Source organism: Nicrophorus vespilloides, unplaced genomic scaffold (assembly GCF_001412225.1).
Source record: "Nicrophorus vespilloides isolate i.1.1-1 unplaced genomic scaffold, Nicve_v1.0, whole genome shotgun sequence".
Taxonomy (NCBI): domain Eukaryota; kingdom Metazoa; phylum Arthropoda; class Insecta; order Coleoptera; family Silphidae; genus Nicrophorus; species Nicrophorus vespilloides.
Window position 1 is genome coordinate 236091 of NW_017100106.1, and position 22824 is coordinate 258914.

Below are 22824 nucleotides of genomic sequence, written 5' to 3' on the forward strand. Positions count from 1 at the left end.
TACTTTCCGAACGAGCCATCAAAGATCTTTAGCATGTCAAAAATATAAATTTGTAATAAATTCATTATCATTCATCAGCTAATACTCTCTTCAACTACTTTATAATCTCTCTAAGCAATATCATCCTGAAAGTAATGACTTTGTTTAAGGAACAAAAGTAATTTCCTTTGTTAACAACTTTAATTGAAACGTAAGTTTTTAAACAATATAGCTCAATTTCGACAATATTATATAAATTGTATGTTCAAATTTATATCGTGCAGCCTTAAGAGGTGAAACTGAAACGGATCGATCGACACGATAAGAGTTGAAAACTTTCCTAAGAACTGAATCTGTTTAAGATCAGTATAAAGAATCTAATAGAAAACGATTCGAATGAACACCGAACAGAAGTAAATTACAAAGTTTCTTAAATACCTTAAATTAATAAACAAATTCAATTTTATTTTCTTCTTAAATACTATTCTTGATAAAAGTACTTAAATCAGTTTTCGTTTCGTTTCTTTTAAACATTTTTGTTTGTATGGAATTGCTAATAGTTGCAACCGATAATTATGTAATTATTACATTGCAAATTTAGCACGCAAATTTACATAATATGGTAATTCCTGTATTGAAATAATTTAAAAATTTGATGATTGTACTTGCAATTAATTTGCAGATAAGTGATTTCGCTCTTTGCTACCATAAAACAGTCGGTATTAAACGCAAATTTACTGCCATAATAATATCAATTATTACGCAGGCAATTTTATTTATTATAAAATTTATTATTATCATTATAGAACTAGTCCATATAAAAAATGGGCATTCGGAAAGCATTCCATACATGGACGCATTAAATTTTATGTTATTACGTTTTGCAATTAATGTGTTTTCCTTATGTCGGTTGTGAATCAATAAATATTTATAGTTTTTATAGCATGATGTTCACGTCGGTTTGTATTGATTACTTTAATTTAAACAGAGCTTCTGACAAATCTAGTGTTTTATAATTTTTTGCGTTACATTTTTTTTTAATTAAATTCAACATGCGTTTTAATTTATATATGTTATTTCATCAATATTTTTATTTGTATGTATTTTTATGATCATTTGTGCACGCTTGGCTTTATTATTATATACGTGTGACCTTTTAGGCAAAACTAAATGCATGATAAACACGGAAAATTGCAGTTTTATATAATAATAGGAACAATTCAGTGTGACAAGGTATGTTTATATGAATCGTTAATTAATAAAGATGTAACTTTAATATCATTATTTAGCTGCATTTAAGCATGCATAATGAATTACTAAATGTTTTATTTATATTCAAAGTATATCAAATGTTTTGTTAAATTGAGATAATTAACTGTAATCATCAAAGACAGCGAAAACAAATTCAACCGCGTCACTTCAATCTTCCCCCGGTCACACTGAAGAGCAAAACCATCCCGCAAGCCAATGATGCCAAAAACTTAGATAGCTGACTCACGTGGAAGAAGCACATCTCAACGAAACGGAAGTACCTAGGCATCAATTTCGCAAAATTGTACTAACTGATCGGCAGAATATCTCCATTATCCTTCGACAACAAACTATTAATCTATAAAACAGTGCTGAAGCCGGTGTGGACGTACCGCATCCAGCTTTAGGGAACAGCCAGCAATTCCAACATCAAGATCCTACAACTCTTCCAGTCTAAGTATCGGCGCACCCTGGTTCAAGTCTCCTGGTACGAGACGAACGACACGTTACACAGCGACCTCCACATGAACACTGTGAAATCTCCAAGTTCTGTGCCCGTTACCAGAACAGACTGGAACCATCCCAACAGTCTCGTGTTATCCCTGCTAGACAATAGTGACACCCCTCACAGGCTAAAGAGACACATCACCCTCAAAATACCCTTTAGTAACTAAATCAAAGTTCGCTTTCTTGTGCTGTATAGTAAATATCTTTTAAGTTGTCAAAATTAATATTTATATAAGTTGTTATTGTTATCGCATTATTTTTTAATTTAATTTATATTTGTTTGTTGGAAAGTTTCCGATGGGAAATCGTTCCGCTCACCGTCTACTGTGTCTAAATGTGACAGGTTGACAAGTTGACTACATAGTCTACTTAATGTCTAAATGTAACAGGTTGTGAATAAGAAATAAAAGATATAAAAAAAAATACAATAAATGTTGTAGAATACTTACATATCATCAGAGATGAGATGTTAATTGTTATCTTCAATAAAGTAAAGCGTAAAATGTTAGGAATGATCCCAGAATTCGTTTTATATATTTTAATTTCATACTGAATAAAGATCAGCTTATTATTTTTTATATAGAAAATAAATATCTAAAATCAGTAATGGAAGTCTACACAATTTTTCTATTAGATTATATAATTGTTCCCAAATAACACTTATCTTTTCAATAAATTAGTACCACAAATATAGTAGAATACAATTTACTAATTATAATAAAACTAATATATTAATGTATACTTTAAATATAAATAAGATAATTACACCAATACCTCGCATAGTGCGACTTCACTCTTTAGATTTATAAAGAAACTAAATTTTAATTAAGTAAAATATAAATAAAATTCTACAAAAACAGTATACAAAATTATTTTCAGTATAATTTAATATTAAATGATGTTCACTAGCTTAATATTTTAATGAGTTACAATTAGTTTGATGAAAATTGCTGAATTAAATTTTAATGAACCTATTTAAAGACAGATTATGTTACATAATTCAACGATTAATCTTAATACTAATACGCTTCTTAATAATAACTTAGCCGAGCTATATACTAATGAGGTTATTAATGTATATATTTAAATAAATTGATTCTCAGTTTTAATTTATATTTATAAATTTAATCATAAGTAATTACTAACTAATTTAAATATTATTATGTTAATATATTATACTATTTTAATTAATTAATCAATATTATTAATAATCAACTCTATTGTATTTTGAAACTGCAAAATTTAAGATGTAAAAGATTTTTTATTCTTATATTTTCAAGTACAGTGGTACTTCGCTCAACGAGTTTAATCCTTTGATACAGTCTTCCGCATATAAACCAATGTAAATTATGATAACGGATTACATGCTGGAAAAAAAAGTATAACTTGGTCTCAATTTTTAATGATTTTGCTTTTCATATGCAAGTATTAAATTTTGCAAAAATTTGTGATCACAAACAATACTAAGATGCAACTAGATAGACCACTAACAATAATAACTGTTTTCCAATTCACACATGGTGAAGTAAGTTTATATTTTTTTATATTACTTGTATTAATCCGGGGTTTTAGTGGTGGTCTCTCTATACCTTTCATATTTATTTATATAAAAAAATGTACATAGTGTGTTTATATATTATAATAATGATTCTACACAATACATTTGTGATTTTTGACAAAAATGCTTTCTAATATCTTGGAATACTATTAATTTTGGTTTTGAAGAATAACTACATTTTCATTAATTAATGAACATAAATAAACCTGAACAATATATGTTGATAAAAATATCAGTCGTTTAAATATTGTTTTTTATTCGATTCTACTTAATTACATCGCCGTATATTTAACAGAAACTTTCTGAAATCACGTAATCGTTTAAATTACAAATTCCAAGTAATTGCTTAGGATCAAAGGGAATCAATCCATCCGTTTTCGAATAGATTTAATTGGTAATATATATGTATGTATAATGAAACATTATTTCCGGAAACTGGGGAAAACTTCAATTATATTCGCTCCTGAATTAGTAAATTCAACTAATAGGTATTTTCATTTATATAAAAAATATAGGTGTACATTTATTTATTAAAAAATTACAACATTTGTTATATATTTATCTTAAGTTCATAATATATTTTTTATTGTTTGTCAGAATTATTATTATTTTTTTATTTCGATTCCTTTCGAATTATCATATTTAGCTACTAAATTATTAATTAATTAAATAATTTTCATTATCAATTTTATATTTAAAAAATAATTTTATTTAACGATCGTCGAACTACGTCAAAAATTAAGCATGCTTTGTATTTATTAAAAATTCAATATTTGTACTTTTTCCTTAAATACATAATTACTTATATTATAAACACTCACATTTTTTGTACAAGTGAATACAAATTGTATTTTAACAATTTTTACCCTTGAGACTATACTAATAAATACTAATTAAATAATGTTTTCTTAAATATTGAATGTTTAATCATGATTTTAATGCGACGGAATATTTAATGAATCCTGAAATTTAAAAAAAAATGAAATAAATTATTCATTATTTATTTAGTAATTATTTCATTCAAAGCTTTCACGTAATACATATTAATTTTTCGCGGAACACTGGTGTTCCAGAGAACATGGTTTGGGAAACCCTGGTTTCATATATCAACAACACGTACATATTTTATTCTTGTTATTGCTATCAAAATCATGTCTCCTTCTCTCTGCTCGTAATAACCAAATCCCAAGTTTTACCTTTATTCAGAAGCAATACCTATGTTCTTATATATTTAAACTCATATTGAATTACCATTCTTTAATTTCCTTTAGGATATTATAGTTTAAATCTTTCCATTTTATACTGTCACCTAATTAATGTGATAATTACTAAAATAATTTAAAACCATTTCCACAAATAAAAGGTGTTTATTTATAATGATCTTGTTGAATATATTATTAGAAATAACATTATTATACAATTTAATCAAAATATAGTAAATATTATTGTTTTAGTATTGTATATGAACTGAGGAAATAAAATTGAAAAATACATAATTTTCGATTTTGTATTTTAAATGAAGTTGTCAGAAGAACGCTTTAACGTTTAAATATACATTACATATATACCCGAACATCCTGTTAGAACATTTTGGAAATTCGATAGAAACGTAGGCTATTTATAGAACGTTGTAAAATTTCCCAGCAATAAACATCTATTTGAAAATGCAACGAATGTGTTAATAAACAGAAATTACAATCGACACGATGCCGATAATAATAATCACACATAAATCGCGGCTAATTTATCCTCCTTTGCAAACAGAAATTGGAATTGGAAATGTAAATAAACGAGGCTCACAGGAAATTTATATGATGGCATGGAAAAGCGGGTAATTTTATTTTTGTTCCTTTCGGTGTTATTAATATTTTATTAAACGGTTTTTTTGCAGGGTTCCGACTGTGACGACAATCGGGAGGATGTAAAGGGGTCGAAAAGGGGAGGTTTAGGTTTCGGTAACGACGCTCAAGTGAGAAGACGAGGAGGGATGGCGGCACGCAAGGTAAGGACCACAAAGGAATTTTCGAGGTTACAGGATGATTTCCCTTGGATTACGGTCTATTAATAATTCCCTTAATTGCAATCCCCGTGTCCCTGGAATCCACTTGGAAAGTTGTTCCTCTCGGAAATTCCTCGTTTATTTATTTAAAACGTGTGCAAAAGATATACACACGAGAACGTAACTAACTGAATTATTGAGCGCGCTTTGTGGCTGTGTGTCGAACCTTCGCTCCGTGTAAATCGAATCACCGAAATCGGGAGTTTTCAAGTTCAGGTACACGTATATAAAAAAAAACATCGATTATTGTCCACCCACGCGTCGAAACAAATCGAAACGGAAATATCAATTTGAAATTTCGCTGTTTGATATTTATATTTATGCCCGTATGTATATCGCAGATTGCGCGGTTAGGTAACGCAAGGTGTTAATAACTTTTTATGTAAACACCATACCCAAATAAATATTTACCGTGGGTCTTGCTCGTTAGTGATTCCTGTTTGAAGATGCTCCCTCACATAAAAGGCGACTTATCTGCCCGACATAAATTTATTACAAAACACCATAAAAATAAACTCATATTAATTACGCGTTTGCTGTTATTGCGCAATTCACAGTTTTCAATAGAGTGAATATGGAAATACCCATATCACCAAATAATTTGTATGTATTCAAATATATCCAAAACCAAACTTCCCTACCCTAAGACAATAGAGCAGTGATTCCTAATCATTTTTTTACTATGCCCCACCAAAGCCTTTCTAAAATTCTTATGTCCCCTATATAACATATACTTAATAAGCCATACGGTTCTGTATATGTGTCCATTTTCGAATTGAACCCCTTGAACAATCAAATTCCCATCTATGTGGAGTTGGTCCCACGTTAGCAAACACTGCACTAGAGTGAAAGTCGTGCATTTCACGCACGCATTTGGTTGTTAAACTGCGCGCTTTTGGAACTGCGTGCTTTCGTCTGCGCGCTTTTGTGTTGCGTGCGTTTGTCGGCGCGCTTTTGTCGGATCACCAAAAATATTATGATATAAAAACATAAATCTATTTCTATATAACTATGTAAAAACAGCATTTAATAAAAAAATATTAATTAAATTAAATCAGCAAAATGTATTGAAAGAATTGATATATTGAAATAATTTAACTACGAAACCTAAAGAAAAGTATGCAGTTCAGCAATGATAAATGTTGGAAAGATGATGTTCCTTTTGACCTTTCTTGTATGTATACCGGCTATTCATAATCCGGAAGGCCACTCTCATTCTTTGTAAAGGTTTTACGATCGTTCCGCAAATTCCTGCTCTTGATATTCACAAATTATCGCCTTTTTCCAGGTAATTTACAACATAAAATTAGAATAGAAAACTTGATAGCGATGAAATTTAAAACCTTTTTAGAATATAAATGTTTACAAATGCTGCAATTCGAATCTTGGAGGGAGAAAAGGACAACAACATTATTTCACAAATATAAGTAAATACATAACAATTAAATAAATTTTAAATCATTTATTAAAAATAACTGAAAAAATACAATTAATAAAATATAAGTTAAAAAATACACCGTAATAATCTTTAACTTGAAACGAAAAAACTTTGTTATTTGCAAATCCTTACTTACCCCTATCATCCATTCTACAATTGATATTTTTTGCAAATTGTAATTGGTTTCAAATGAAGACAAAATGTATCCTTATATTCTTCACTTAGGTATTTCCTGTACTTTTGAAGTCTTGGATCGTTTGTGATCTCGCGATAAGTTATACTCGGGATTTGTTCGTATCTCTACACTCTTTCGTATATGTATCACCAAAGCATACGTTTTGCAACGTCCAATTTGTGTTCTTAGTCTCTACCTTGCTTATATTAATTTATTGCTGCGATCTAGACTGAATTATACTAAAGAAACATTCCGCCAAAACATACCTCCATTATATTTTATACCTATCACTACTCATCTTATTACCATTCCTTCTTGATACAGTCCTTACCAGATTTGCTTTTATAGTTTTTATGCTGATACTCGAGCTATAATTAATACCACTATCATCAAAATCTTCCACTAGATCTATTTACTACCACCATTTTATCGCTTGAAGTTATAACAGGCTTTTCTCATCCTTTGGTTTTAACTCTGAATATATTTAACATTGCTAACTATTTTCAATTTGTTGGTTTTATTGCTATGTTATAAATTTAAGCCAATTTTTAATTTCTTTGTAAAATTTCAACAATTTACTGTTACAAATTTATAGCTACTACATAATTAATAGTTGATTTATCTTAATTAAAAAAGGTAATTCCAAGATATATATAAGTTAATCCATTGGCCTTTCGTTCTATAAATTTGTTGATCTTTCACTGTATTAATTAAGATAATTAATATTTAAAAATTCATTCAAAATTGCAAATGGAAAAAATCACATATGAATTATAAAACGTACATTATTAAATATATAACTTGTTTCATTTTCATTTCGGTTACATATTTAAACTATATTATTATAAAAACTGTAGATAAATAATAAATATATTATGATAGGATTTCATTAAATTTATTGTTTATTTTCTACCAAAGGACTATTGACCAAAGTCTTTGTGCTTAATAAACATATAATTCTTATTTGTTAACAGCGGAATTGTAATTATTAGGTAAATAATGTGTAAAGTCAGTATCCCTGTAAAATTTTACTTATTTTTTTTAATTTGATACCAAGCTTTGTATTGAATAAACTAAATATATCATTACTTGTAATTTATTTAAATTTATAACTTTTTTTAATACAATAAAAACTTGGCTATGTATTTTACTCTATTAGAAGTTTTTAAAGACAGAACGTAGTAATTTTCAATGGTCACTTTTGTTGAATTAATGTTTATATGTGAGAATATTTGATTTGATTACTAAAATAAATGTTATTTTTAAAATAATTTTAGCGCTTAATACAATTACTGTTGAAATTCTCATTATTGCCTGTATCGCTCAAAACATTTGAATTATACATGCATTATATATTCATATCATTATAAAAATTATTTTTAAACTAATTGTCACAGTCTAAAAATTTAGGTATATATAATCTGCAATATACTATGTGCGGGTAACTCGATAATATTCAGAACTGCTTCAGACAGAACTAATCGAGGAAATAATTACATATTTACAAATATAAACCATACACAAATTGACTTGAATGTATCAATTTTAATCTGTATAAATGAAAGCTGTGCTATGCGATGTATTGCTGCAAAAATGTTTATATTCATGATTTAATTTCTTTTTTTATTAACTCAACGTTAGTATATCTAACATAACACGTTAGAAATGTATTAATACAATTAAGTAGAAAATTAAATAATGATAATTGAAATCAGACATTACATAAAAATAGTGAAAATGTGGAAGAACGCTTCGAATGGCATGATAATATCAAGTGACTTCTCTAGAAACAATCAACGAAGTGGCGACGTTCGATGAAAGCAATGAAATTGAAAAAAAAATCTTCTCCGTCTAAGGCTGGGATAGAATAACAAACCAACTTTTTAAGTGGATTAGTATATACTAATATTAAAAGTAAATAATAATTGATAAAATAATGAAAAAAAAACTACCGAAATTAAAATTAGAATATAAGAATAAATATTTTTCTCCTCTCTTTTAATTTACTAATTAATTAATCATTTCGTATAAAACATTAAAAGCCTTTGTTGATTAAATCCGTACATAATTTTTCATGTCCATCAAAAAATTATGTACTGTAATTAATATTTTTTAAGCTGCAATTAAAAAAAATGTATAAATAATCCAGGAGTAATACAATTTATAAAAAAAATCAATTTTAAAAGTTACTTGTTACTTATTACATTATAAAATACAAAACTGATGTTAATCTACCACAAGCCTAAAAGATAAAAGATAATAATTTAAGTTCGAAGTGCAAAAATAAATAAATGTATGTTTAATAAAACAAATATTCAGATTTATTCAACTCGAATGTATATTGATTATATTATAATGACGATAAAAAATATATAATATATTCATGTGCACGTACATTTCTTGAAGATTTGCAAGATTAAATTACCGAGTTTCAGGTATTCAAATATCACATGTAAAGTAATTTCGCTGGCGATTCTAATGCGTGATTTACAATTTGAAGTTGAGTTCTCGTAAACATGTAGTAGTAGCATAGCATGCTATACAACAATTGCGTGTTTCAAACTTACAACGTTGTCAGTGGGCATTGTAATCTGTTGCGTGACCTTATACGATCGCAAAAGTATCGGACGGGCTTCAAGTGTTAACTTCTCACAAAACTACAAGAATCCCATGCTATTCTGTCATTATTGCACATTCATTTCAAAATTTAGGCCATTTCATATTTCTTTATTTATATTCAAATTTGAAATAAAAATTGAGACATTAATACATTATCAGTTTGTAAATAATTCATTTCAAATATAAATTTATAAAAATATTCAAATATTTTAGGGCAGGAAAATCGAAACGTTAAAAAATAATATTATTAAAAGAGATGTTTAAGTGAACGTGAAAAAGCTTTCTATTTTTAGAAGTAGTCATCAAAGGAAAAGTAGCATCAGCTTAATTTCTTAATGCTGCATGGGTTTAGGAAAGTGTTTCCTGTGATCATGAATATTAAAATATGAAACGAATTTATGAAAAAAAAATTGTGTTTTTTAAATAATTGTCATAAAAAATATTTTTTAACAGAATAATAAACTTTTTAATAAATTACAAAGATCTTTTAAAATTTACTACTATGATTTCGTTTTAGGACAACAAATATTACATTTAAATGGGAAACAAAAATACATGAAATGTTGCAACAATATGAATTATTCGTGTCAATTTATTATAATTTTGTAATACAGAATTATTATAATATAAATATTAATTACAAAAGTTAATAAACCAAATTACAGCTTTTTCACAATTCTTCGAGGAGTAAATTACATTGACAAATTAATGAAGATTTCAATATTTAAATTAAATATATTGCTGCCGTTAGTAAGTTCTTAATTCATTATTATTATTTAAAAAATACTTATATTTTTAATTGTCATTTAACTTTCTCATATAAAAATTGAAAATACTTAACTGAAAATGAAAGATTTATTTGATATTGCTACTTCATTTAAAAAACTAATAAATTCAATGTTTATTTTTCGAAATTAAAGATATCTAATAAAATTATATTATTTGTTAGAAGTTTGACGATTTCGGATTACCTGAATATGTTTTTATTTATTTTTAATAAAGAATGTTAAAGACAACGCAAGTGTGAGGAATTTTACCTGTTTAATGTTTTCTTAAAAGTTTCGTAAATGTTTAAGCCAAATAATTTAAAATATTACCCTAACTTCCCAAAATATCACTATATTTCTTATAGTTAATTGTAATAACATTTGTTCAAGGGACTACCTGTGTTTTAGTAAAATATTTAATTTATAATTGCCGGAAGCATTCTGTCTTAATTGTTTTTGCATCAACTTTACGTATAGCAAACTATATTGATTACCATATAATGCAAATTTGCTTATACAAGTCAAATTACGATAGTGGTCCAATCTAGGCGCCGCTTAAAACTCTACAACTCTCAAATAAAAACCATATCTTATAAATTATATTAATTCACTGATTCAGTCTAGTTATATCAATAACTAATTGGCAGTAATTGGATACTTGTTAAATAAATAATTAGCCCTGACCAATCTATAATCTCTTTATAAGTTATATTTAGAAATATAAGTCAGGCATTTTATTTCCAAATATTTAGTCATTACTGAGTGAATAACATGGCATAAAATCTAATATATTATTAATAATTAATGTTATGAAAATGTATTCTTTATGTCATGTAATTTTATTCACAATCTGTTCATCAAAGTGAACATTGAGTAAATTTAAGATCGCGGTTGACATTAGGTAGGTAATCTTTCCCGGTGGATAGTAACCATTATGATGATCTGACGTCTTGTAGGTTGACTTCAGTAGTATATTGATGCTCTGCGATTCCACTATTTCCTTTGACTGTGAATCTGCTGCTGCTATCCTTAACACTGTCATTGTTCATAGTCTTGGCTGAACCTCATTCATTTCACTGTCCATCTGTGACCAACGATGGTCCTATTGCTGCAAGCACCGAGATGGCTCACATAGGACCGGGTTTGACCAGGATTCGAACCGTCACCGGTTCGATCGTGGTAGGGCGACTTAACTTAATATCTGAATATACTAGTCGTTCTAAAGTGTAATTATAGAAAAATATCTAATATAATAGAGTTAATCATCATTTTAATCTACAAGATTGCTATAAGTAAATTTTATTTATGAATAGAATATCTGTTTATATTTATGTTACTATACATAGTTATCATACCTTAGATAATAATGAAAAAAACTAAATCCTTCAGACGAAATATCTCCTAATAAGAAATTCGATTTCATGTACTTGTTTTTGTTTTTTATTTTCTGCTTCAATTATACCAAATTACGTTTCGGCGTTGTCACTGTATTTGAGAGAGAAAAAAATGCACGACACTCTCTAACAAATCACCAGCAAATCGTTTTTGTTCCACTACAAGCTGAATGTCAAGTACACGACGTGATTGAATGGAAAAATAAAGAAAAACGAAACAAAGAGACTGGAGCATACGAAATAAATAACTATTACTGCACGACAGAAACTACATCATTTACGTGGAAATACAATTTTAAGGAAGGACTAATTGAACTTGCATTCGACTTGTTTTTACGCAATCATTTATATGGTGGAAGTTATTACTAGAAGTAAATAAATAATGCAGTGTGAGTGATTTGTTGTTTGAGTACGTTTATTTATAGGATGGTATTCATTAGTGTAGGTAGTCATTTTGCAGTTTGTAAACATAGTAAACTATTTCCTTGAATAATCATTTAGCATTAGACTTTCTCAAATTACAATTCTTATTATTTATTTTATGTCCTCATCTATCACAAGTTCAGTATTTATTGCTAAAATTGCACAACATTCACTTTACTTATATGTTTGTAATTAATCGAATTATGTAATTGCTATATTAATACACCTTTAAGTAGTAGAACCTCGCTTAATGAGTTTTATCCGTTCCAAAATTTCCGGATTTTTACTCGTATAGTGAAACGTATTCAAAAATAAACATAATATGTGTACACAAGTTTTAAAAATGATGTAGCAGGCGCGCAATCCGGGACTTCTCATCGTCACTCGTTATGCGGAACCTCGCTCGTTAAGCGAATCATTATTCTTACAATTTATTTTGCTCGTTAAAAGACATTCTACTGTATTTATATAATAAGTTTCGCCCAATTTTAATGATAATTATTTATTATTCACAAACATATTTCGACTGTTCGCCTAATTTAACAATAATATCTTAAAAATGTTAATGTATGCATAATAATATTCTTACGTTATTACATTACATTTTATCAAAGTCATTAATCTATTAAGATTTCTTAAAGCCTCATTGTCTTGGCATCATTAGTGTAATTGACTACTTAATTTGGGCAACTTTGTAATAATGTTTACTAATACATATGAACCACGCGTATACCAAAATCATACGATACACACGATGCGTAGGACGAAAAGTGTAATTGAGATGAGAAACTAAAGTTATGTATAAATAAAATAATAAATGAAAGTGTTTTTGAGAAAAAAAATTCTTATAACTTTAAGTTTTGTTTCTTATAAATACATTCATACACATATTATATGTACATTTAAGATATTGCATTTGCATTCAATAATACGATTCCGGTATGTTAGAATAAATCTATAAATTAACTTTAATAGTATTAACTTTAATTAAGTATTATTAATAAGTATATTAACGTTTTTTAACTAATTGCCCTCTTTCATGTTCATTCATATTCAAGTACAATCATACCTCTACTAACGAAGCTTCGGTATAGAGAAGTTCGCAATTTTAAGCCATATTTAACATAAAATACAATATAAGGCTAACGCACTATATGGTGAAAAGTTATACTAGAAGAAGAAAGTAACATCCAATGAATAAAATTATCGAGATGGTTCAATCAATAAGTTCGAAAATGTCGGTAAAGAAATATTTATTAAATGCCAAAGTTGATGGTTTCTCTGTGTAAGTAAAAGAAACACAGACAATCAACTTTAGATTCACATTTTAAAAAGTTAATTCATTTTATACGTAAGCTAGTTTTTCATTTTCTTTTTACGAATGGACGGTGGAGATTCTGGTCATAGTAATGAAAATGAATATTTGCTTAATTTTATTCGTTAATGGAGGTACGTATATAAATAGAGATATATTTAGTATATATATTTTCATATAATATTGTATATTTATTAATTTAAAACAATTATTAATCTACAGTATAAACAAATAATAGCTACTATTATTAAAAGATGAATGTTGAATTAGGAAAATGTACTAAAAGTTATGATAAAAGTATATATGATGCAATTGGGTCACTAAGAAGTTATTTGAATATTTTTTCATTAATTTTAAATTATGGTTTACCTACGATTATTACTAGAATGTGCGTAAATGTAAAACCGTATTTGGTGTTAATTACGTTTAGGGTTATAAATTGCTCGAAGTTATAAACAATGTTGAGCGTTTGAACAATTAAACGAAACTAAAACAATTATATCCATCCGAACGGAACATCGGTGCACAATGTAACAGATCTAACAAAACACGACATAAACAACATTCCAAACTTTAACGACCGAAGCAGCAAATGGTAGTGATATTACAGGAAAAAAGTAATAAAAATATAAATTTATAATCTACGTAAATCCGTAAATTTGTAACATTTAGCATATTCACATTATATACACATTTAGCATTAGTGCTTGTCTGATCTAATTCTTAAAACCTGAGTGACATCTATTATTTAATAAAATTAATATAAAAATACTAATAATATTTTTAATTTCCTCGTTTAAATTAGTTCAGAACATGTTTAATTATCGTTAATTCTCATTATTTAACAAAAAGAATATTAAAATGATTAGGTTTTCAATTACCAGTATCGATGTAATTGTATATTTGCAGACCAATAATACAAATTGTGTTTGTTCATTAGCTATGTTTATTTAATCGTCGATTAACTAAATTAATTTCATCAAATAAAATCATAAAATTTTGCACATTTTAATCTATATAACTTATGTTGAGGTAATAATAAAAATAATGCTACAAATCATATCAAATTATGTGAAACTAAATCAAATCTCTAAATGTTTTTTTTTCTAAATCTCGACTATACAAAGGAAAAATAAAACGATATTTTATATAAACAAAACACAATTTAGTGCACTTTTTATTTTAAATTTATTTTAATTTTGCTCAATTAGAATTTAATACGTATTGAAATTTTCAAACCGGACTAATCGAATGTATGTAGAACCTTGAAGACAGACATTAAGATTTAACTACCTTTGAAATTGAAATAATAACATTTAATTTATTATGTCATTTCCTATTACTGACAACTAGGATTAAAATTGATAAAAGCAGGGTCGACATATAACACTTAAAATAAAGTATAATATATTTTAAGTTTTAAGTGCAAATTAATTAGCAAAAAACGTTATAAAACAATTGCAGTTATTATTAGAGGCCAGACATTCTTAAATTTCTAGACCCAACAAATATTTAGACAACTGAATCAGACAACTTCGTCAACCGAACGATCATCATGTCTATCAACATTCATCTCTTAACTTACCAACCAAATTAATTGCTAATTCTTCTGTCCTGTACATTTTCCTGTACAAAATTATAATTATACCGCCCCTCAAAGAGTTAAAATTTACCTTCTTATTTTAAATGTTATAATTATTTAGCCCAAATAAACTTAGTTATTGGAAATTATATCAAACCTATTATGTAATATAATTTCATTTTAAACTTGTAATATTGCATACATCCATAACATAATCTTGTAGGTGATGATACATCAATTCCAAATAAATGATAATATATTCAATTCAATTCTTGTTGGAATACTAAATAACTAAATTGCGTTTTTCTATAGAAAGTATGCAATAATGAAAAAAAAAATGAAATTAGTAATTTATTTAAACATATTTTTATAATTCTGCACAAATATTCTAATTCAAATAACATTTGTAAGATTTCCTAACTACAATTCATTTAAAAAAAAAAACAATAAATAAAGTATCATTTCAGTTATTATGTTCAAAAGATTTAATGTTTTAGTAGTAAAATATATACGACTGTATAATCATAAAATAGCTTTAAACATGTAACCGCATACATTTCTCATAATCGTGCGCACATCGTAACATATAACAGTTGCCATAAATACCACTTGTTTCAATATACGTAATCCAATGTAAGTGAACATAATTGTTGAAATACTATTGTAAATATATAATTATTTATACACGCAACAGACATACCCTCATACAATTGCATATTTATGATTTATTTCTCTTAAACTTATTTTCTTTTTAGTGTATAGAGGTATAATTAGGCGCATTGTTAAATTATTACCTAGATTTGGGAATAACATTTCAAAACAACGCTAAATGTTAGTTATAGAATATAATACATAATAGTTTAAAAGACTTTGTTTTATTATTTTCATAAGAATAAACATTTATTATAAATAAATGATATTGGAAAAATGATGTTTTCGATTATTTATTCATTTAAATTGAGTATTGAGTACAATTTGTTTGTAATTGAACGAAATAAAAATATTTCATCAGAAAATATTGATCAGAACGTTATACACAACGATGTTTTTATACGATATTTCTTTTTATTTTCATTCAAATAAAACTATCAAAATCCATAACTAAAAATATTCGAACAATTTGTTGTTTACAATTTAAATTAAAATAATCTATTTTACATTGCAGTCAATTTTCAAATATATCTATGTTTCAATGTATTTGCTAATTGATTTGCAGTCATACCGAGGTTAACGTTAGTTCTGATAACAAAGTCAACAATTTTAAGCCACAATTAACATTAAAAAAATTGGCCCGACAATCAACTGACAAAATATTACCAGAAATTATGATAGAAAGAATATCCAATAAAATAGAAATGAAGTTATCCAGATGGAACAATCAATATGTTTCGAAAATGCCGATATTGAGGATATAGTGAATACTGTGGAAGATTTAGAAAATCTTAGTAACGAAGATAAAATGAAAGCAAAATTAAATAAATTCATGACAAAAATGTTAGTAACAATTTTTTATCTTATTATTTTTTTATTTTCTATACGAAGTAATGTAACTGTGAGCATAGTAGAAAATCAAGTTTTCATAAGTAAAATAAGTGAAACGCATATTCGTAAATAGAGATATGTATTGTATTTATTGGTTTAAAATAACTATAATAAATACATATGTTAGCGTATTAGTGTTTAAGGAATATATAACTTTATAATTTATAAAACATTTTATAATAGATATAGAATATAACACTTCAGCGTTAACAGATATACCAAAGGTGGTACAAAATAATAGTAACAAATTCTATTTCATAGATATCTATTGTCTAATGAAACTTGTCTGTAATTACTTACATGAGTAATAATAGAAGTACTAATAACACAAATTAATAAATTTAAAATTGATAATCACCAGCAAACAAAAATCATTTGTGAACACACTCGCTCTTTTCGAATCGGAATTACGCAACCGGCAATGCGGATTTATCGAATGTGCACGGCAGAATACAAAAAAATGTCACATTTATAACAATTGTTTTATATGCGGATGATCTTCGGATCGTTCCATTCCGACTTTGATCCACTTGAACTGATTGGTTCTTAGTGCGGACCGACGAATGTAAATACGGGCGGTCGCATTGTTTTGACAACTACTGAGACCTTGTGCTGATCATCGTACGTAGTACACGGACTGTATCAGCTGACTACGGTTGCGTGTGTCGTCATTGGTGCAAACAGATCCGAACCAATACGAAAATATCATAAATAAACAAATTCGTGTTTCATGTTGAAGAAAAGAAAGTGAAAAGCAAGGAGCATATAGCAAACAGCATCGTCGTTCGTTTCGTTCGCTCTCCTACGCGCAGACCTCATGAACTGGATTCGCTGTACCAATTATTTATGAGTAATTCGGTAGGAAATTTAATTTCCTTTTAATCTAATAAACGGGCGTTTCTCTTGTTATAAACGATTAATGAGTTCCTGCAAATACCAAATTGATGAATTGATTGATGCTGTAATTGAACGATGAAGATTTATCATACCTTCTAGTTAACCCACACCTGATCATTTTTTTATATCCCATAAATGCTCCACTCCGATAGAAAATATGATTTATTTCTGTTTTTACCTCATAGTAAATCATGCATTCAATATTCTGAATTCCTGATTTTAAAATATTTCAACTCGAAATTCGAACAAATCGCTTATTGCTCTTTCTGCTTTGTTACATATTACATAGTGTAACGTGGTAAAATAGACAACGCTGCAACTACGCTCAACGGTGCAACTATGCTTCCAAAATTCGGGGAGACCGCAGCAAACCGCGAAGGAAGACGGTGTGCTGATCTGAGCAAGCAGTTATTAGAGTTCTTCCTCACGATAAAACGAAGTAGCACCCTGAACCTTCCCACGTCACGGACTCACTCCCAGCCGGCGTAGAAGATTTTGTATATTCTTTTTTTCGTACACTGAGCGCCGTCGTGTTACAATACATTTGTATCATGAGGAACTTGTATGATAATGCAGTGTAATGCATTAGACCAAGGAATATTATTTTGATTATTAATTTAAATTAAATTGCATATCATAGATATGTCAAAAATGTAGTCATAACTACACTAAATAGACTAATAGATTTGTAATTGTAAATTTATTATACTTTTTTGCATTTAGTTAGTTAGTTGTAAAACAAAAAAGAATGAAAAAGTTGAAAACTTTGCAAATAAATCTTAAAATATAATTTATATAGCAGCAATATCTAATAGTGCCAATTCAATTAGTCCGGATTCTTAAATGAGCAAATTTAAAATAATACAAATAAAAAGTACAAAAACACATTTAATCATAAACGATTGTTTTTTTCTTCTTTTTGTGCTGTTTATTTTTATGCGGTTTCAAAGTCCAGTTTTAAACAATGTGAAATAATCACGGAAGTAATCGGTTCTTAGTTACTATGCAAGTACATAATTTAAAAAATGCAATGTTACTTTAAATTTGATTTTACCCTCTCGATTTTGTAACGAGGTTTAATACGTAAAGCCGAATAAGCAGTGTTGATTAATTAAGCACATATTTACTGCATTACGTGAATCTCAAATAAATTCCACGTGGAATGCAAATAAAGTTGTCTGTATTAATTAGGGACATGCGTGCAAACTGAATGTTTAGCAGACGTGATGATAACTAAGCGTCCAATTAAAATCAATTCTATTTGGTAGAATAGTTCCTAATATTTTTCGACTACTTCGTTTCATTATACCGAGAAACTATCATTCTTTTAAATTCTCATTCATTTGATAGATGAAATATCAATAATTTTTAATCCATCCGTGTGTTTAGTTTTTTCCTTCAATATCCGGATATTTAATTATTGAAAAATAACATTTTAACAACGTTATTCAATATATTCCTTCTTCGATTCCTTCATTTTTAATTACCATTAATAGTTTCTCCAGACTGTTGAAACTATATAGTACAAAAGTGTGAATTATACATATATGATGGATTTTCTATTGAAATTTACTACTTCCTTATATTTTTCGACTAGTTCGTTTCATTATTCCTAGAGAAAAATATCATTTTTAAAATTCTCATTCATTTGATAGATGAAACATCAATGGTTTTTAATTAATAATCCTTTCGTCCGTTTTTAATTATTTTTCCATTCAATTTCCGGATTTTTAATTATTGAAAAATAACATTTTAACAACGTATTTTTTGTCGATTCATTTTGAATTGATTTTCACAAATATATTATGAAAAGAGATTGTACTTACCATCCATAGTTTCCCCAAACTGTTAAAACTATATAGCACAAAAATGTGATTTATACAGATATGATGGATTTTCTGCTAGATAGATAGATCAACTGCTATATAAACATAGGTCAAATTATTGAAATTAAAATAAAGTATTTCGTTCAAGAAAACTGATTTCAGATTAATAAATATTACTTTCTTTAAAAAAATGACACTGATTTCAAAATATGATTTAGTAATTGAAAGTTAATGAATACTTCTACAACCTTTAATAAATAATAACAATATTTATTGCAATAATAAATTACCAAAATATAAACTCAATATAATAACACAGAGTCTTCCATATGATCCATATGATTGAGAAAATAACAGTATCAAATGTTAATAAAGCTTATATTGTAATGCATCAGAGTTCATGGAGTTTCGATTTTCAATTCGTATTTCCTATTGGCATAATTCACTATACTTTTTCCGATTTCTGAAATTAAAAGTAATTCCATTTTTATTTCCATAATAACAAATTGATTTAATCAGAAATTCATTAAAAATACATATGATATTAAATTAATATAATACAATTATTACAAAATATCCAAAATATAAGTAGATCATTATTTAAAAAAAATCATTGTATAACAATCACAGTCCTCCTTACATATTTTATTATACGTTCTATAATACATAATTACTAATGTTTCGATATAACAAAGTTTATAATTTTAAGGAAAGCAAAGGAAAGCATGTGTTACTAAGGTGTTATATACTCATTGGTTTCTTAAACACTTTTGTACTAAAGTTTCATAAAAAAACTTTTTCCATTTAACCATTGGATCGTTTATGAACTTGGAGTAAGTTTGATTAACATATATACGCTTATTATAAAAATTATTAAATTATAAATTAATAGTACATTTATTCGAGATATATTCAAGTATTTTGAACAGAAATCAAAATAAATCAATAACATTTGATAGTTCAATAGCTAATATAAAACAGAAATGAAATATATTGAATTATAACTTTGAATACCAATTGGTATTGAATATAAATTAATTGGAGCAATTATCGTTTTAAAACCGAAATTATTCAAATTCTCGTGACATAAATTCTTCGGAAACGAGGCTCGCAAAACAAATTAAGCGAGTTTAATTGTTCGCGAGAATTTCTTTTGTTCCCACTGAATGTCCCCGAGTTCTAATTTTAATTAAAATGTAAACGAGACTTAATATTCACATCGGCATAAAATGATGAATTTGGTAAAATCTCGCGAAAAGAGAAAATAAAGGACGCATGTAACGTCTGCATTGTAATGGTTTCGATATGGATTACATTTTCAATTTAATAATATATATTTCACCCAATCGGCGGAAGCGAAAAACCCGTAAAGGAGTTTTCTTTAAATGAAGTGGATGATATTTTATCTTAATCTAATATCCATGTACTAGGGCGCAGATAATTCAATTTAGCTCGACGTAAAATTCCATATATTTTGCTTCCTACAGAATAGAGTTTTCATTCATGTCCAACCAAGTTACAGTTTCTATTATACACAAAACATTAATTTTATGTTAGAAAAATTTTAATAAATTTTCATTGTTTACATTAATTATATCCGAGTGAAGTTTGGTTTACTTAATAAATTTATATTGGTTTCAAATAACTAATATTTTAGTAAAATATAAATGTGTAATTAACACTTTACCGGCGATGCACTTTTGCGTTGTTTGTGAAACTATCGATTCTGATGAGTTTTTCATTAAAATATACAGAATTTACACCATTTACAAGAATCAGATAAAATTTTGTACATGACTCCATTTATACTAGACTGGAAAGGAAGACCTGCTTTATCTCATAATTATAAACTAGGACAAAAAATATCAACAGATGATATCTTGGCGTAGGAAACTAAGCTTCAGAATGGTTGGAGTGGTTGACTGAAAGAAATTCAAGTTGCTGTATTATCCTAATATATAAATATTGACTTGTTTTGCCTACATACCAAAAACAAATCATGACTCTAAATCAAAACTACTTCAAAAATGATAGTGATCTAAAAAGAATTGCATTATTTTCTAAAATCTACTCGTGCATAAAAATGTTGGGCTTATGAAAATGATTGGGCAGATTTTCATATCTTTCCTTAATCATAATTGCATAAGGAAAATCGATAGAAAATAAGAAAAATTAATTTTCAAAATTTAACGACGTAACTAGGGTTAAAGACTAAATCAGCACTGTTTCGAGCCTACGAGAATTTTTGGAGCCCAAAAATGTTCATTGAACTAATAAGCTAGATCCACAAATATCGTTTCTAAATAGTCCAGACTCACTCATACTCGTGGGCCTTTCCACATTACAGACACTCGCTATGCAGAATCTATGCCACTGATAAACATACCCGTTTATATAATTTTTCAAGCCCGGGATATTATTTAAGGCTAGCTTTACCTTTGCTTGTCCCATTACAATTATATAATAATTTTTTATTAGAATATTTACTTACTATATTTAGAAGTTTTTACCATTATTTTCTTCTTTTTTAATTTGTTGGTTGACTGTTGTCTTTTAGGTTAAGTTTAGTAGTATAGTGATGTACTGCAATTCCACTATTCCCTTTGTCTGTGTATCTGCAGCTATCATTAACACTATCATTGTCCATCAACGATGGCCTTTTTGCTGAAGCACCGAGTGAGCTCACATACATCCTGGTAGATTGAATTGACTTATTAATGGTTGGCATCTTCAAAAATAAAGTTATAAAATCAATGTACAACATATCTAGTATCTTTAGATATATTCAAAATTGTTTATTATGAAAATCTCATGTTTATCAATTCATTTTGATATTTGCATTGAATTTACATTGCAAAACAGCATTGCATTGAACACATTGTTATCCAAATATTCTATTATTTAAACGTTTAATACATTTAGTAAATATTTAAATGTGAATCAACTACACGTTTAAAACCGTTATGTTTTTTTTATAATAAACTTAGTATAATTGAGAAAATGAATGTAAATTAAATATATTAATGTATAAAAAGTAATATTCCTCATGTTCAGTTCTGCAATGAACGAGATTTATTTCAAGAGTATTTACTGTATTCGTAGGATATTTTCCACCAAACTGATCATCGATCAAGGCGACCTCCAATGGTGTATTTTATGTTAATGTGTATACTTTTATGATTTGTTATACCAGCAAATTGCATCTATTGTACAAAACTGTCATTTATTTTTCAGAAAATGTTAAATAAGTATCATATTTATAACCATATAATTATAGTTTTGTATAAACTTTTTTTTTTTTTAATCTTTGAATAATTATTTTACCAAATCGGTTAATGTAAAATGATTTGGAAATCATTTTAAATTGATATTTGTCAGTGAATATAAATATCTCTGGTGACATCTATTTAATTCATATAACATTGTTTGTAGTTTCCAAATAATTGTAAATTTTTTGTAATAATAATAATAATAACCTGCAGTAACTCCTTA

At 27.3% G+C, this 22824-nt stretch overlaps 1 protein-coding gene across 1 annotated transcript in view; it reads right to left on the reverse strand.

Moving 5' to 3' along the window:
* The window catches only part of LOC108568296 (adenylate cyclase type 6), a 134362-nt gene that overhangs the window by 85333 nt on the left and 26205 nt on the right, over positions 1 to 22824 (reverse strand). The gene's annotated exons all lie outside the window — the stretch shown is intronic.